At 40.2% G+C, this 18,649-nt stretch overlaps 1 protein-coding gene across 1 annotated transcript in view; it reads left to right on the plus strand.

Annotated features, from left to right (window-relative positions):
* Window positions 1-4,249: 4,249 nt before the first annotated feature.
* The window catches only part of LOC104102832 (uncharacterized), a 179,594-nt gene continuing 165,194 nt past the window's right edge, over window positions 4,250-18,649 (plus strand). The window contains exon 1 of the mRNA XM_070192007.1: window positions 4,250-4,257. The gene's annotated coding sequence lies outside the window, so the exon portion shown is untranslated. The remainder of the gene's footprint in view (window positions 4,258-18,649) is intronic.

Raw genomic sequence — 18,649 nt, forward strand, 5'->3', positions numbered from 1 at the left:
GGAAACAACACAACAAGTCACGTAAGGTGCACGACAGACATAAAGAAATTCACACCATCACTCGAATATCATCAGCATTACGCCCCCAGGTCGTCACATATCATCCCTGATATAGCCACCCTTATCTCTCTGCATTGACAACATCATAATAGCCACCCTTTTCGCTCCGCCCAGGCAATAACACAATAACTATATGTATCACTATGCATAATTGCCACCCATATTGCTCCGCCCAGACAATAACATAATAGCCACTTGTATCACTCCGCCCAAAGAATAATACAATAGCCACCCGTATCACTCTGCATAATCAATAACAATGAGATGCCACCCTTATGCTCCGCATAACAACAATCAATCCACACAACAAATCACATGTGCTAACATCACACAACACGACATATCAACACGTACCACAAGTGCCTATAGGCCACAACTCTTTTCAAAACAACAATACCAATATCACCACAACACCTACCCCACGACTCAATCCACAATGTGTACAAGAATCTCAATAGATACATTTGTATGGGGGAAAAATAACTCAACAATGAACAATACTCCATTAAACGACAACTTCAACTAAAATAGGTTAATGGCTTTTAATAACTTCAACTAATTGCTCAAGAATAAACTCAATAATGAATGTATTTCTATGAAATGGCAACTTCGAATTCTAATGTATGACTTGAGCTAACAATGAAAGAGATGGTATAAACTAGCAGCTACGTCTAAATGCATGAGAATAACATGATAACAAAGGGATATCATGTGATAGCAACTTCAAATAAGAATAATTCAACAATGAAAGAGGCAACATGAACATAAAGGATAACAGCTTCAAATAAAGCATATAAGAGCGAACTTTACAAGTAAAAGATAGAACATGTGCTAACAACTTCAAATAAAGCATGTAAGAATATACTTGACAATTAAATATAGAACATGAAATGACAAATTCAATTAAAGCACATAAGGATAAACTTAGCAAAGGAATGTAGTACATGTGATGTCAAATTAAATTAAATGCATGTAAGAAGCCTGAGAGTCTAATCCGGTCAATTTTCACATACAAGGCCGTGTACACACTCGTCACCTCATGTACACGTCTTCCACATAATTGAAATAGTGCAATTAAACCAAATCTTACGGGGTAGTTCCCCCCCCCCCAATAAATATAGGCAAGATACTTACCTCAAAGAAGCTAAATCAATACTCTAAAAAGGCATTCCAGTGTGAAACAACCTTCGTACAGCTCGAATCTAGCAAAAATAACTTAATATCATAAATAAAAGCCATAGAAAATAATTTCGGATAATAAAGCTTCGATCTTTAATGAAAAATAAAAATTCAACCCCGGGCCCGCACCTCAGAACCCAATAAAACTCACAAAATCTGAACAATCATTCCGATACGAGTCCAAACATACCAAAATTATCCAATTCCGACATCAAATCGGCTTTCAAATCTTAATTTTTGTGTTTTAGAAAGTTCTTACAAAAATTTCCAATTTCTCCAATTCAAATCACTAATTTGATGATAAAAACAAAGATGGAATAATGAAATATAACCAAATACGGGTCAAGAATACTTACTCCATTACAAATCTTGAAAATCCACTCCAACATCGCCCAAATCCGAGCTTTCTAACTAAAACACTGATAAAAATAACATAACCCTCCAAATAGAGTACTTTATATTCTTCTTAGGTGTTTACTCTTCGCGATCGCGAAAATATCATCGCGATCGTGAAGACAAAATACAACAACTGCCAAAACATGCTACGCAATCGCGTGACAGAGGACGCGAACGCGATGCTTTTCCCTACAGTGCCTGTGCGAAAGCGGTTACGCTCATGCGAATGCGAAGGCTAAAAGGCCTATGCCCGGCCGGTCTCCTCTATTACGCGAACGCATAACCTTCCCGCGACCACGAAGTGCTGTTCTCCTAAATCTCCGCGAACGCGTAGAGAAACTGCTCCTGCCTCCCAAACGCTTCCCTCTAACACATCTACACAATTGCGATTAAGGAAACACCAGATACTAGAACAATAATCCAAAATTGGAGAAAACGACCCATAGCCCATCCGAAACACACCTAAATACCACTCCAGGGCCATCTATACAATAAGTCATACTCCGGTCAACTCTTACCACTTAAACTTCTAAAACAAGAATCATTCTTCCAAATAAATCCTGGATCATCCGAAAACTAAATTTGACCATACACGTAATAGACAATATGAAGCTACTACAGACCTTAAGCCACCGAACAGGATGCTAATTCTCAAAACGACTGATCCGATCATTACAATCTATTAAAACACTTTATTTACCAAATTGTGAAACTAATTTTGAATTAATTTAAATAATAAGCGATGTAATTAAAAATAAAAGATTAATTTGTTAAATTAATTGTAAACTTGTGTATCAATATATAGAGGTTATTTTAATAGTTTAAAAATAGTAAGGGTAATATAGTTTATAATTATTTAATATCGAATTATTAATTTAACACTATTAATTACTAATTTTCAATTATATTCATTTAAAAATAGCTATTATTGATTAGAAATTATTTTTTCACATTTATTGCAAATTGTTAACTATAAATAATTTAATTTTAAAAGGGAGGGTCAAACGTTTCGTCAACAGCTGCCCCTCTTTCACCGGAGACAATGAAAGAGTTTGCGAGCAAAGAAATTGAACCAAGACCAATTTTGTCTCGACTTTAGGCATGTATTGCAGGAATGTCATGTGGATATGGGAAAGATTATGAGTTGCAAGTTTAGGGGCCGAATTCTTGCTTTGAATTGCCTACATACTGATGACGTCCAAATCCACTACTAAAAAGTTTAAATCGAAAAACTTTATGACTTAACAATAAGGATTGAATACCAAGACAGGGCATACATATATAGTATATATAAAAAAACAACTGGTGATTGACAAGGAAAATATTGTGAACATAGGACTACACGATTAGAATGAGATGCAGGGCAGCAAACCAAGTAAGCACGATTCAATAGCCGCTTAAGGATTCAAACTCACAGCCAAAACCCAGTAGTTGAACTCGAACAAGAAGAAAAGAAAACAAAAGAGATTACAATAGGGAATTCTCAATTTTTTAATGCTTCTATCTATATTTCTTAGTTTATTTCTGATGTTCTGAGATGCATAGTTGTTGAAGACATTGAATGCCCCTTTTTATTGTGACATTCAAGTCTTAGGGTTCTGATTGATTTAAAAAATTAGTGGGGTGTGATGATGGGGTGGAAGACGATAGCAAGCAAGTGAAAATCAGAAGGAAAAGAGAGGAAAATAGTGTAGGATTTACCTGGGCACAAGGAGGTCCGCGTTGAAGCCGTTTGACCATAAGTCAAACCCTAATTTCTAGAGGTCTCTGTGTTTATCCTCTGGACATTGAATAATGGTGATCATGTTGAATATAACGGCCATGCATGCTTCGATTAGATGGAACAGAGTAAGGACTGTGATATACCTATGTGTCGATAGGTTTAGGGTTTCTAGGGGTTCAGAGTTTGAATCAAAGTGATGAAAGGTGTAATGACCTGATCGATTATTTTGCTTTCTAGATCCATGTTCCCCTAAATAAGACTCTCTGTATGTTCTTTTACTATTTTATGACTTACGGGGATGGTTGGCTTGGTTTTGGAAGGGTTCGAGTTGAAATAGGAACACTTAATTCCTTAATAGTGGCCTAATATGGCCAAGTTAGACTTGATTCAATATTTTGAGTAAACAACCTCGAAATTGGGATTTGACTGTTCCAACAGGTTTGTATGATGATTTTGTACTTCGGCGCGTGTTCGAATCGAGTTTTGGGTGATCTGGGAGCCTTTCGGCGCTTAATGTTGAAAGTTGGCCCATTGAAGGTTTTCAAGCTCTTTATGTTTGGTTTGAAATAGAATTTAGTATTATCGATGTCCGTTTGGAATTCTGAGCCTAGGAATAGGTCTGTATGGTGATTTATGACTTGTACACAAAATTTGGCTCAATTGCGAGTTGTCTAGGTATGATTCGACGCATTCGGAGCTAGTTGAAGAAGTTTGAAGTTCATACGATGATTAATTTGGTTTTGGGGTGCGATTCTTAGTTTTGATGTTATTTTATGTATTCCAAGGTTCTGAGAAGGTCCGTATTATGTTTATGGACTTATTGATAAATTTGGACGGGGTCCCGGGTGGCTCGGGTGTGGTTCTGACTGCCCGGAGCTTAGTAAAAAATTGCAGAAATTGTTGTTCTGGTTTCCTTCTTCGCGAACGCGGAGAAGGCCTCGCATTCGCGATGACAAAATAGAGTTGCGTGACATTTTCCTCTATGCATTCACGAGAAGGGGCTCGTGTTCGCGATGCTCTAGGCCACTAGCCATCACGTTCGCGTTCAGGGCTCCACGTTCGCAAAGTGTGAGGCCAGCTGGGAAGGGGTCAGTCGATAAGCCTTCGCATTCGCGGTGGGGACATCGTGTTCGCGATGGGTAGGTCAGCTAAGCCTTCGCGTTCGCAAAGGGTATTTTTTGGGAAATGGCATCTTTTCCTTTGCGGTCGCGAATGAGCTTCTGCGATCGCGAAGAAAGGTCAACTGGGCAGAATACATTTTAAAGTCGGGACTTAGACTTATTTTTCCCATTTCTCATTGTGTTTGCCGAATTTGGAGCTTCTTGGAGCAGGATTTTCTTCAAGCACTATACGGTGAGTGATTTTTACCTAATGTATGTTACATTAAACACATGGATTATGGGAGAAATTAGTAGAATTATGGGGTTATGTTGAAAAACCTAGATTTTGGTAAAAATGAGATTAGACCACAAAACTGATTATGGAATTGCGTAAAGATATGGGTGACATTTATTTACGAATATTTCTAGAATCCAAGCATGTGGGCCCGGGGGTGAATTTTAGGAACCTTCCAAGTTGGGTATGGTAATTATTCTAATAGTTAAATTATGAAGTTTTGAGCATATATTGATTAGTTTGTATGCTCTTTGGCTAGTTTCGGAATGCTCGGCACCAATTTGAGGTTGTAAGTGTGATTTATGGACCGGGAAGAGGACTTGGAAACAAGGTAAGACTCTTGCCTTATCTCATAAGAGGGAATTAACCCATAAGTATTTAAATTGTTATTTGCTAATAAATTGTGGGAGCTACGTACGCACAAAGTGTCGAGATTCCGTACGTAGATAGAAATCTTGTTATGTCCGGTTAGATATAGGACTTTATTATGCAATACTTGCACTATTTGAACTCAACTTGTTAGTTTAATCACTTGCATTAATAAATAAAACTTTGTTAGGGATTATGTTAGACCGAGATTCATTACTTAGAGATTTGGCGGAATGTTTAATAATTGATGGAAATTTTATGTTCCTTTATGGGCTTATCTTGGGGTCGTAAACTTATGTTTCATAGTACGAAGAGTTTTCCCTATTCTTGTGGATCGGGTCGAATGCCTCGACAATATTTAAATATAATGAGATGCATCCATGGATCGGGTCGTACGAACTCGGTAGTGTATGTACACGATTTTTACGGATCGGGCCGTACGACCTCGGCATAACTCATGCGTGATGCCGCTAGGAATCCGATTATACTCGATATTTCCTTCATAACTTGAGAAATTATAATTACTTGCTGGCCTTTATTTGTTGAAATTAGCATGTGATAATTGGAGACTTCTAGGTTGTTATTTTTTTAAGGGTTCACTTATTTATTTCCTCTTATTCCATTGTTACTGTTGTATCAAATGCCTATTTATAATTCTTGCACTTTATAAATATATTGACCACGAGTAAGTGTCAGTATCGACACCTCGTCACTACTTCTTCGAGGTTAGACTAGATACTTACTGGGTACACATTATTTACGTACTCACACTATATTTCTGCACATATTGTGTAGGTTATGAGGCAGGTACTTCTAGTGTTCGTCCAATCGCGCATCCGCATTACCGGAAGGCCTAGTGGTGAGCTGCGTCCATGCTCCGTTCTGCAGCACCTGGAGCCTCCTATTGTGTATTTATTATTTTCTGTCTATTCTGCTTCAGAAAATAGTTATAGGGGTTTTTCTATATTCTACTAGATGCTCGTACACTTGTGACATCGAGTTTTGGTTATTTCAAGTAGACACTCATGGTTTTGTCTTTTAATATCATTACTTCACTCTCACATTTAATTTTATGCCTATTACCACCGTGTCCTTTTATACTTTGTTTACCCTATTAAATAAATAATTCAAGAATTTAAATGTAATAAAGTGAGTAATAAAATTGATAGTTCACAGTTGGCTTGCCCTATGATGATGTTGGGCGCCATCACAGCCTATAGTGGGAATTGGGTCATGACAGCTTGGTATCAGAGCACTAGGTTCACATAGGTTTCACAAGTCATGAGCAGGCCTAATAGAGTCTTGCAAATCGATGCGGAGACGTCCGTACTTATCTTAGAGAGGCTATAGGGTGTTAGGAAACTTCTAATTCTTTATCTCCCATCGTAAAGTTGATTTTGTGCTAAGTGTATTTCTCTTATTCTCTCATAGATGGTGAGAACGCGCACGACAGATGCACCCAGCGTAAATGGAGGTACTCCTGCTGTTGCTAGAGGTCGAGGTAGAGGCCGAGGGAGGGCTCCAGCTCTTGTTAAGGGACGAGGGCATCCTAGAGTTGCCCCCATTGTACCTCCTGGGGATCCAGTAGAGGATCCTGTCATTGAGGAGCAGGATGAGGCACCTGCAGCCGAGCCGGCCTTGGTAGATTTTATGTCTGCACCGGGATTTCAAGAGGTCATGGGTCGTATGCTGCAGTTCATGGATTCTATGATACACGCTGGTTTATTTCCAGGTTGACCAACCACATCTCAGGTGGGAGGCGGAGCACAGACCCCTACCCCTCAAGCTCCAGGGCACGCTGCTGCCGTAAATCAAACCCCAGGTGGACTACCTGCTTGCGGGGCTCAGCCAGTTGCAGTAGTTATACCTGATCCCAGACCAGCCGCGACCATCGAGCAGCAGGAGCGGTTGCACAGGTAGACCAGGCTACATCCTCCTGTTTTTGGCTATGAGCAACACGAGGATGCACATGACATTATTGGTCATTGCAGAGACATACTGCATAAAATGGGAGTATTGGAGTCCAATGGGGTGGACTTCACCACATTTCAGTCAGAGGGAAGGCCCCGTAGATGGTGGTAATCCTATCTTTGTAGCAGGCTAGCAGGTTTGCCTCCCTTGACTTGGGACGAGTTCACACGCCTCTTATTGGAGAGGTATATTCCACCCTCTCAGAGGGAAGAGCTACAGGGTTAGTTTGAGTGGCTCTAGTAGGGTCATATGTCTGTGGCAGATTATGAAGCGAGATTCTCTAAGGTGTCTCAACATGCACTTATGATACTCCCCACAGATGCAGAGAGAGTGCGGAGGTTTATTGCGGGCTTGCATTATGGTATTCTGGTTACTATGGTCCAAGAGGCGAGATGGGGACTTCTTTCGAGCAGCTTGTGGAGATAGCTTGGAGGATCTAGGGTATTCGAAACCAAGGCCGATTGTATACGATAAGAGAGAAGAGGCCTCGGCATTCTGGAGAATTCAGCGGTGTCCCGTATGGGGGCAGAGGTCAGTTCATGAGGGGTCAGTTCAGCATGCCCACTTATTCAGCACCACTTCCTGCTCGGGGTGCGCCGGCGCAGCCCTGCTTCAGCTCCATTCTAGAGAGTACCTACAACCCACCGGCTATTAAGGGTTCTTCTAGTGGATAATCAGGTCAACAAGGTCAGACCCAGGGTCGGTCATCTAATGCACCGGGAGGTTGCTATAAGTGCAGGGAGCTTGGTCATATGAGGAGATTTTTCCCTAGGCTTCGAGGCAAGGCAGTACAGCAGGGCCATCAGCCCATGATCACCGAACCATCTGCCATACAGGCCATCCAACCAGCCAAAGGCGGAGGGCAGGTGGGTAGGGGTTGCCTTAGAGATGGAGGCTAGCCACGTGGAGCTCCGACTAGGTTCTATGCCTTTCTAGCTAGACCAGGTGCAGTAGCCTAAGAAGCCTTGATCATAGGTATTATTTCTGTCTACGGTAGAGATGCTTAAGTACTATTTGATCTAGGGTCTACATATTCATATTTGTCTTCTCTATATGCTCCTTATCTGGATGTCTCTCATGAGTCCTTGGGTGCTCATGTATATGTGTCCATGCTAGGGGGTGATTCTATTGTTCTGGATCGGGTTTACCGGTCCCGTATTGTGACTTTCTGTGGCTATGAAAATAGAGCAGATCTTCTGTTGTTTGATATGACCGACTTTGAGGTCATCTTGGCATATACTGGTTGTCTACGTACAATGTCGTTCTTGGTTGCTATGCCAAGACTATTACCTTGGCGATGCCAGATTTGCCTAGATTAAAGTGGAGGGGTTCATCTATCGGTACATCTAGCCGAGTTATCTATTTCTTGAAGGCTTAAAATATGGCCGAGAAGGGTTGTTTGGCCTATCTAGCTTATGTTTGGGATACTATAATGGAGACTTCTGCAATTGATTCATGCCACCGAATCGTGATATCGATTTCAGTATTGATTTGGCTCCAGGCACCCAGCCTATCTCTATTCCCCCATACCGCATTGCTCTGATGGAATTGAAAAAGTTGAAGGAACAACTTGAGGAGTTGGTTGCGAAGGGGTTCATCAGGCTAAATGTATCACCTTTGGGTGAACCGATATTGTTTGTGCAGAAAAAAGATGGGAGTATGCTGATGTGCATGGATTACCGCTAGTTGAACAAGTTTACCATTAAGATTAAGTACCCGTTATTGCACATTGATGATTTATTTTTTTAGTTACTGGGTGCTATGGTGTTCTCTAAGATCGACTTGAGGTCTTGTTATCAATAGTTGAAGATTCGTGCTTCCGATGGATGGCTTTCCGGACTAGATATGGGCACTATGAGTTCCTAGTGATGTCCTTCGGCTTGACTAACACCCTGTCGGCGTTTATGGATTTGATAAATCATGTGTGCAGGCCATATCTTGATTCATTTTCCATTATCTTCATTGATGAAATATTGATCTAGTCACATAGTATGGAGGAGCACTAGCAGCATTTGAGAGTTGTGCTTCATACCATGCGGGAACAACAACTATATGCTAAGTTCTCCAAGTGTGAGTTCTGGTTAGATTATGTGGCATTCTTGGGACATGTTGTATCAGGTGAGGGTCTGAAGGTAGATCCTTGTAAGATCGAGGCAGTTCAGAGTTGGCCTCGTCCTACCACAGCGACTGAGATCAGGAGTTTTTTAGGGTTAGCAAGTTATTATCGCCGATTTGTGGATGGTTTCTCATCTATTGTAGCATGTTTGAATAGATTAACCTAAAAGGGTGCTCCGTTTAGATAGTTCAATGATTGCGAGGCGAGCCTTCAGACGCTCGAGATCGCATTGACTACATCACTAGTGTTAGCGTTGCCATCCGATTTGGGGATGTGTATTGTGTATTGCAATGCTTCACACATTGGATTGGGTTGTGTATTGATGCCGGAGGGGAGAGTTATTGCATATGCCTCACGTCAGCTGATGCCCCACGAGAAGAATTACCCCGTACATGATTTGGAGTTTGTAGCGATAGTTCATTCTCTCATGTTCTGGAGGCATTATCTTTATGGGGTGTCCTGCAAGGTTTACACCGATAATCACAGCTTGCAGCATTTGTTTAACTATAGGGATCTTAATTTGAGGTAGCATAGGTTGTTTGAGTTACTAAAGGATTATGATATTACTATCCTATATCATCCAGGCAAGGCGAATGTGGTTGCAGATGCCTTGAGCAGAAAGGCCGAGAGTATGGGTAGTTTGGCATTCATTTCAGCAAAGGAGAAACCATTGGCTTTGGACATTCAGTGCTTAGCTAACATACTTGTAAGGTTGGATATTTAAGAGCACAATCGAGTTTGAGCAGATCAAGGCTCATCAGTACGATCATCTGCACTTGCTGGTTCTTAGAGAGACAGTGCTACAGGGTAGTGCCAAGGAGGTTACTATCGGTGATGATGGTGTTCTGCGATTCCAAGGTCGCTTATGTGTTCCTAATGTAGATGGCCTGAGGGAGACGATTCTAGAGGAGGCACATAGTTGACTGTATTCTATTCATCCAGGTGCTACGAAGATGTATCGTGACTTGGGACAGCACTACTGGTGGTGGCGGATGAAGAAGGACTTAGTTGAGTACGTGGAGAGATATCTATCTTGCCAGCAAGTTAACTTTGAGCACCAGAGGCCAGGTGGCCTACTTCAGCAGATGGTTATACCAGAGTGGAAGTAGGAGCACATAACTATGGACTTCGTAGTTGGGTTGCCGCAGACATTGAGGAAATTTGATGTCATTTGGGTCATTGTCGACCAGTTGTGACCTCGTACTCTTCAGAGATGTTGGCCCAGATTAATATTCAGGTGATCGTCTGGTTGCATGGTGTGCCTATTTCTATCATTTTAGATATAGGCCCTCTGCACACTTCGCATTTCTGGAGAGCAGTACAGAGCGAGTTGGGTACCCGGATAGAGCTCAGCACAACCTTTCATATGCAGACTGATAGGCAATCAGAGTAGACATTTCAGATTTTGGAGGATATGCTCAGAGCGTGTTTGATTGACTTCGGAGGGCACTGTGATTGGTTTTTCCCTTTGACCGAGTTTGCTTGAAACAATAGTTATCAGTCCAGCATCAAGATGGCTTGATTTGAGGCTTTATATGGCTAGTGATGTCGTTCCCCCATCGAATGATTTGAGCCCCGCGAAGCTAGGTTGTACGGTACCGATTTGGTAAAGGATACCTTGGATAAGGTAAAGGTGATTCAGGAGCGATTTCCCATAGCACAGTCAAGACAGTAGAGTTACGCAGATCAGAAGGCGCGTGATTTATCATTTATGGTGGGCGAGAAAGTTCTCTTGAAAGTCTCGCCAATTAAGGGTATCACGAGGTTTAGAAAGAAAGGCAAGCTGAGTTATAGGTTTATTAGCCCATTTTAGGTGTTGAGGCAAGTCGGGGAGGTTTCTTATGAGCTTGCTTTGCCTCTAGATGAGAGCTTGGGTTATAAGAAGGAGCTAGTTGTCATTGTTGACAGGCAGGTTCGCCAGCTGAGGTCTAAGAAGATTTCTATAGTAAAGGTCCAGTGGAGGGGTGAAGGAGGCGACTTGGGAGACCGAGGAGGACACGCGGAGCAGATATCCACACTAATTCAACACTCCAAGTATGATTCTAGAACCGTTCGAGGACGAACCTTTATTTGAAAGGTGGAGAATGTAACGACGCGATCGGTCATTTTTCTTTATAGATCCCCGTTCCCATAATTAAGACTCCCCGTATGTTCTTTTACTGTTATATGACTTATAGGGATGGTTGGTTTGGGTTTAGAAGAGTTCAGGTTGAAATCGGAACACTTAGTTCATTAATAGTGGGCTAATATGGCCAAGTTTGACTTGAGTCAACATTTTGAGCAAACGACCTAGGAATTGGGATTTGACAATTCAAATAGGTTCGTATGATGATTTTGTACTTGGGCGCGTGTTAGGATTGAGGTTCGAGTGATCTGGGAGCGTTCCGACACTTAATGTTGAAAGTTGGCGCATTGAAGGTTATCAAGCTCTTTAAGTTTGGTTTGAGGTAGACTTTGGTGTTATTGCTGTCCATTTGGAATTCTTAGTCTGGGAATAGGTCTGCATGGTGATTTATGACTTGTACACAAAATTTGGCACCATTCCTAGTTGTCTAGTTATGATTCGACGCGTTCGGAGCTAGTTAAAGAAGTTTGAAGTTCATAAGATGATTAATTTGGTTTTGGGGTGCGATTCTTAGTTTGGTTGTTTTTTATGTGTTCCAAGGTTTTGAGCAGGTTCGTATTTATGTTTATGGATTTGTTGGGGCATTTGGACAGGGTCCCAGGTGATTCGGGTGTGTTTCGGACCGCCCGGAGCTAAGTCAAAAATTTCAAAAATTACTGCTCTGGGCCACTGGCCATCACGTTCGCGTTCAGGCCTCCGCGTTCGCGAAGTGTGAGGCCAGTTGGGAAGGGGGTCAAGCGATAAGCCTTCGTGTTCATGATGGGTAGGTCAGCGAAGACTTCGCGTTCACAATGGCCATTTTTTGGGCAATGGCAGCTTTCCCTTCGCGATCGTGAGTGAGCTTCCACAATCGCAAAGAAGGGTCAACCGAGCACAATACATTTTAAAGTCGGGACTTAGGCTTAATTTTCCCATTTCTCATTGTGTTTTCCGAATTTGGAGCTTCTTGGAGGGGTATTTTCATCAAGCACTATAAGGTGAGTGATTTCTACCTAATGTAAGTTAAACACATGGATTATGGGTAAATTTTAACATAAATATTAGTAGAATTAGGTTTTGGTCAAAATGAGATTAGACCACGAAAATGATTATGGAATTGAGTAAAAACTATATATTTGTGTTCTTGAGGTTATGGGTAACATTTATTTATGAAAATTACCGAAATCCATGCACGTGGGCCCAGGTGTGAATTTTAGGAACCTTCCAAATTGGGTTAGGTAATTTCTCTAATAGTTAACTATGAACTTTTGAGCATATATTTATTAGTTTGTACGATATTTGTCTAGTTTCGGCTTGCTCGTCACCAATTTGAGGCTATTAGTGTGATTTGTGGACCGGGAAGAGGACTTGGAAACGAGGTACGTTTCTTCCCTAACCTCGTAAGAAGGAATTAACCCCATAGGTTTTTAAATTGTTATTTGCTAATAAATTGTGGGTGCTACGTACCACGAGGTGATGAGAGTCCGTACATAGCTAGAAATCATGTTATGTCCGGGTAGACAGAGGACTTTATTATGCAATACTTGCACTATTTGAACTTAACTTGTTAGTTTAATTATTTGCATTAATAAGTAAAACTTGGTTAGGGATTATGTTAGACCGAGCATCATTACTTAGAGATTTGTCAGAATGTTTAATTATTGATGGAAAATTTATGTTCCTTTATGGGCTTATCATGGGGTCATAAACATATGTTTTGTAGTCCGAAGAGTTTCGCTATTCTTGTGGATCGGTCCGAAAGCCTTGACAATATTTATATATAATGAGATGGATCCATGGATCGGTTGTACGACCTCGATAGTGTATGTACATGATTGTTACGTATCGGGCCGTACGACCTCGGTATAACTCGTGCATGATATCGCTAGGATTCTGATTATACTCGATATTTCCTTCATAACTTGAGAAATTATAATTACTTGGTGGCCCTTATTTGTTGAAATTAGCATGTGATATTTTGGGACTTTTAACTTGTTATTTTTGTTATGGGATCACTTATTTATTTCCTCTTATTCCATTGTAAATGTTGTATCTCATGTCTATTTATAATTCTTGCACTTTATAAATATATTGACAACTAGTTAGTGTCGATGTCGACTCCTCGTCACTACTTCTTAGAGGTTAGATAAGATATTTACTGAGTACACGTTATTTCTATACTCATGCTACACTTCTGCACATTATTGTGCAGGTTCTAAGGCAGGTACATCTGATGTTCATCCAGGCGCGCATCCGCATTACCCGGAGACCTATTGTGTATTTGTTATTTTCTGTCTATTCTGCTTCAGAATGTAGGTATAGGGGGTTTTGTATATTCTACTAGATGCTTGTGCACTTGCGACACCAGATTTTGGGTATTTCTAGTAGACGTTCATGGTTTTGTCTATTAATATTACTACTTCACTCTTACATTTTTATTTTATGCCTATTACCATCGTGTCCTTTTATACTTTTTTTACTCTATTAAATAAACAATTTGTGATTTTAAAAGTAATAAAGTGAGTAATAAAATGGATAGTTCACTGTTGGCTTGCCCTACGGAAACGTTGGGCGTCATCATGGCCTATAGTGGGAATTGGGTCGGACAAAAAAGAGAACGTTTCAGGTGAGATTCGCAGTTAGTAGGGACAAGAAAGGATGATTTGAGGTCGGATTTGTGACCTTGCACAGATTTGTGCAAGGTTTTGGACTGATGGGGCTGATGGGGATGAGAGAAAAGAGAGGAAATTGGGAAATGAGAGCGGCCGGGTAGTTTGAAAGTGATTAGGGTGTAGGGGTCCGTCTCTAAGTTAAAAGTGGGAGACTGGATCTGGGCTTTTGGATCGTTTGATCAACGACCTTGAAAATTCAAGGCATAAGGATTAATAAAAGGTTTTTATTATAAAAATGGACGGCCGTTAGATCCCTATAATCCAACGGAGAAGATGAGGTCACAACAAGAACTAAATAAAGGAGAAAAATGGAGATTAATCACGGTCCGTTGATGAGTTGAATCAACGGTCTGGATCTGTTTGTGTTTTCTCTATGTGTGTGGAAGATGGGTGATATGGCACACCGTTATTGGCTCATAGATAATGGCATAGATTGCCAAATTGGACAAGGATGAGGGTTGTAGATCGGATTGGGACGCTTGGGCTTGTGTATTTAGGCCAATAACAGTGGAAATGGGATTTAAATCAACCACTTTGAGTTTAGTTAATTAATTGCAATTGTACCCTCTTGAGCTTCTAATCCCTTTAAAGACTAACTTAATTAAACTTAATTAATTCTTACTAAATATGATAAAATATAATCATCAAATATATTATAAATTATTTTAACTAATTATTTATTTATTAAAACACTTCATTTATTAAATCATGAAACTAATTTCGGATTAATTAAAGTAATAAAAGCGATATAATTATAAAACAGAGGTTAATTGAATAAATTAACTGCAAAACTTGTTTATTAAAACATAAAGTTTATTTTAATATTTCCAAGATAGTAGGAGTAATATAATTCATAAATATTTAATACCAAATTATTAATTTAACATTGTTAAGTATTATTTCCTATTATATTTTACGAAAACCAGGTATTATTGATTTGAAAATATTTTACAACATTTATTTTAAATGACTAAGCATAAATAATTAATTAAAGGGCGGATCAAAATTGGTCGTCAACAAGTGGTACACATTCAAAGGATTCTCAGGGATTCTTGGATCGTTGCCATGCGATTTTGCACAATTTGGGACTAGTTGAGTTTAATGGAGTTGATTTCACCGCCTTCCAAATGCAGGGTTCGGTCAAGTGGTTGTGGTAGGTTTATGAGATGGGAAGACCAGCAGGATCACCTCCTCTTACCTGGGCTCAGTTCTCCAGTATTGTTTTGGAGCACTTCATAACCCGCACAAAGAGAGAGGAGTTGAGGCAGGAGATTGATACCTTCAGCACGGTCCGATGTCAAGTACTGAGTATGAGTGAGGTTCACGGAGTTGTCCTGTCATGCTACTATTTTGATAACCATTGAGGACGAGATAGTGAGGAGATACATTGATGGTCTTCACCATGGTATTCACATTGCTATGGCTAGAGAGGTGGAGACCGGGACTGCATTTCACTAGGTTATGGAGATAGCGCGTCGTATTGAGCGCAGTCGCATTGAGAATAGAGAGATGATGTAGGGTAGTGACAAAAGCTCCCAACGTTCAAGGAGTTTCAGTGGTGCCTCATCTTGAGGCCGAGGTCGATTTTAGGGAGGCCATTCTAGCAGGCCAGCTTATCATTCATCGCCACCAAGTCAAGAAGCTTCTTAGAAATCTTTATTTAATGCACTTTCAGCATAGAGTTCTAACAGCACTCTACCTGTTTAGGGTTCATCATTACCCGGTTTTTCTAGTGGCTATTCTGGTTCACATGGTCCAACTCAGGCCCCACAGTCATTTCCAGTCAGAAGTTGCTATGAGAGTGGAGAGCTGGGGTATGTTAGGAAGTATCGCACCCATCTTCATAGAGGTCCAATGCAGCAGGGAGATAAGGCTTAGGTTCCCGCTATGGTTTCTACACCACCCGCTCAGCCAGCTTGGGGCGAAGGTCATCCAGGAAGTGGTCGTCCTAGAGAGGGAGCTCAAACTAGTGGAGGCCAGGCCAGATGCTATGCATTCCTAGGGTTGACCGATGCTATTGTTTATGATATAGTGATTACATGTATTTTTCCTTTGTGCCACAAGGATGCTTCACTATTTTTTGACCTGTTTCTAGTTATTCATATGTTTCATCATACTTTGCTTCTTGTATGGATATGCCTTGTAGTTCTCTTGATGCTCACGTGTATGTGTTTGCAACTGTTGGTGATTCTATTATGGTGGATCAAGTTTATCGGTCATGTGTGGTCGCTATTAGTGGTTTTGATCGAATGCGGACTTCCCATTATTAGATATGGTGGATTTTGATATGATCTTTGTTATGTATTGGTTATCTTCGTACCTTATTCTTGATTGTCATGCTAAGACCGTGACATTAGCGATGCCGAGATTGCCAAGGTTGGAGTGGAAGGTTCCTCTTGGTTGCACTCCTAGTAGAGTGATCTCATTTTTGAAGTCTCAACGGATAGTGGAGAAGGGATGTTTGGAATAATTAGCCTTTGTGAGACATGTTAGTCCTGATACTACTACAGTTGAGTCTGTTCAATAGTGAGTGTAATGATCGAAAATTTTTATACATACTTGTTAATTTATGAGTTTTAAAATTTATTTAAATGGTTAGTGGGCCTAATTTACTATTACACATTTTAGATTGGATAATAAAATATTTAGAATGTTAAATATTGATAAAGAAATGGGCAAGACCCGTACATGGCCCACGTCCAAAAATATATAAGGTGTAGGGAATAAGGAGTAAATTAGGTCTTAATTAAGAGAGAGAGAGAGGGAGGGAGGGAGAGAGAGGAAAAAATCAGAAAACTAAAGCTCGAGAAGGAGTTTTGGGAAATGCCTAATGCAGCTATCACCATTTGAAAGATTTTGGAGAGAAAAATTCATAACCAAGTACATGTAATTCTTACTTATATCTTTGTAATGGTTAGCTAATGAATATACAATAATAAGGGGAATCTTTTGTGGAGAAAATAGTTATAATAAATCAGATATTTGCACCATTAATATTTACATTGGTGTAGTACACTGAAATTCCGGAAAAAAAATTATTATTATTTGTTTACCCGAAAAACGGATAGAGTTGAATTTGTACGTAGTTCTAAGGATATGTGGTATAGCTTAATACAAATCGTAAGGATAAATAGAAATATCAAATATGGATTGCAAAAAATGCAAAATAAACAAGGTTGGAAAGAAGATGATTTTTAGGACTAAGTAAGATGAATCAATTTATGAAGCTTAAAAGAATAACTCTTGAATATAGGAGAATATGGTGCTTGAATTACAATGTAAGCACAAAAATGCCTTTACAGAAATGTAGCCATCCTCTTTATAGTGGATGATCCCACTTTTAGATATAATTAAAAATACATAGTGGGAGACCCATAATAAATTAGCTTTTTCATAATTCCTGCCAGGATTCTCTCCTCTAGTGGGATTGCAACGGCTCTTGTCTGTGAGCTCGATATTGACTCGAGTTTTCGGTCTTGACTCGAGCTCTCGATCTTGACTCGAGGTCGATTCTAACTCGGGTCCCTGTATTGATTCTAGGTCAGTGTTGGTCGGTCTCTGAATCATAAGCTCGATAACTTTACTTTGCATCATAGTTCGATTTGGATTCGAGCTAGATAATAACATCGAGCTTGACATTGATCAGTCCTTCGGGCTCGAAGCTTGGTGACCCGACTTCGGACCTCAACCTGATAATATGAAGATGCTTCTCCGATCCAATATATTACCATTTAAACCAGTTTGTACGAAGGACTAACCGATTTTTACCGTATATAGATAGTCCCTCGTTTCTCGAGAAGTATGTAGCGAGAAACGACATGATTTCACAATGGCTCGATCAGATATAAGCTGATGTTTGCATTGAGCCCGACCATGATGTATGAGATAGATGTCCGTCGATTTAGCTTCCCAAGGCATTTAATGCATGTCAGAAGGTGGTCGGCCACCGCTGATATTGAACCGTCATTGCTTCAATCTATAAATAGCCCTTCCTTTCACCATTTAAAACTTTTACTTCTTCAATCTTCCAAATTTTCTAAGTTTCTTTTCGTCTCTTCTGAGTTCATTCGTAGATCTGTGATTCTTTTCTGCAAAATTCTTCTGAAAAACCACCAAATCTTTATCACCTTCTTTAAATCAAAAAATGGTGAAGACATCAAAAACAGTCCCCCTAAAATGAAAAGCTTCTTCTTCCCAATCCGCCGCCGACAAAGCACCGGTGGATCCACGGCCTGAGGAGTGCGTTCCGGCGGCATGTGTTCTTACTTCCCATTTCAAAATCGATAAAGGTTTGATGGTTCCCGGCCGATGTGAGCCCATATTGAGATATATTTGTTCGATAATCGGGGGGTATATCAAGCAAATAAAAAAAGATTGTAACTGGGGGAACAAAGAAGTGGTAGTACCGTCTCCCGAAGAGGATATTACTAATCACGTGAAAGGTGTTTTAAGTGTGTACACTTACCCTTTCACGTTAGGTCCCCTCGACCCTGTTATCATAGATTTTTGTCATAAATACCTAATAACCCTAGGACAGATTTACCCTTCTTTTTGGCGGAGCGTTATTTTGATCCGATACTTTGTGAACAAAATCAATGGGATGCCTTTCACCCTTGATCATCTAATCTGATTGTACCGTCCTCGCCTTTTTCGAGGAGGGTTAG

This window comes from Nicotiana tomentosiformis, chromosome 12, assembly GCF_000390325.3.
Source record: "Nicotiana tomentosiformis chromosome 12, ASM39032v3, whole genome shotgun sequence".
Taxonomy (NCBI): Eukaryota; Viridiplantae; Streptophyta; class Magnoliopsida; order Solanales; family Solanaceae; genus Nicotiana; species Nicotiana tomentosiformis.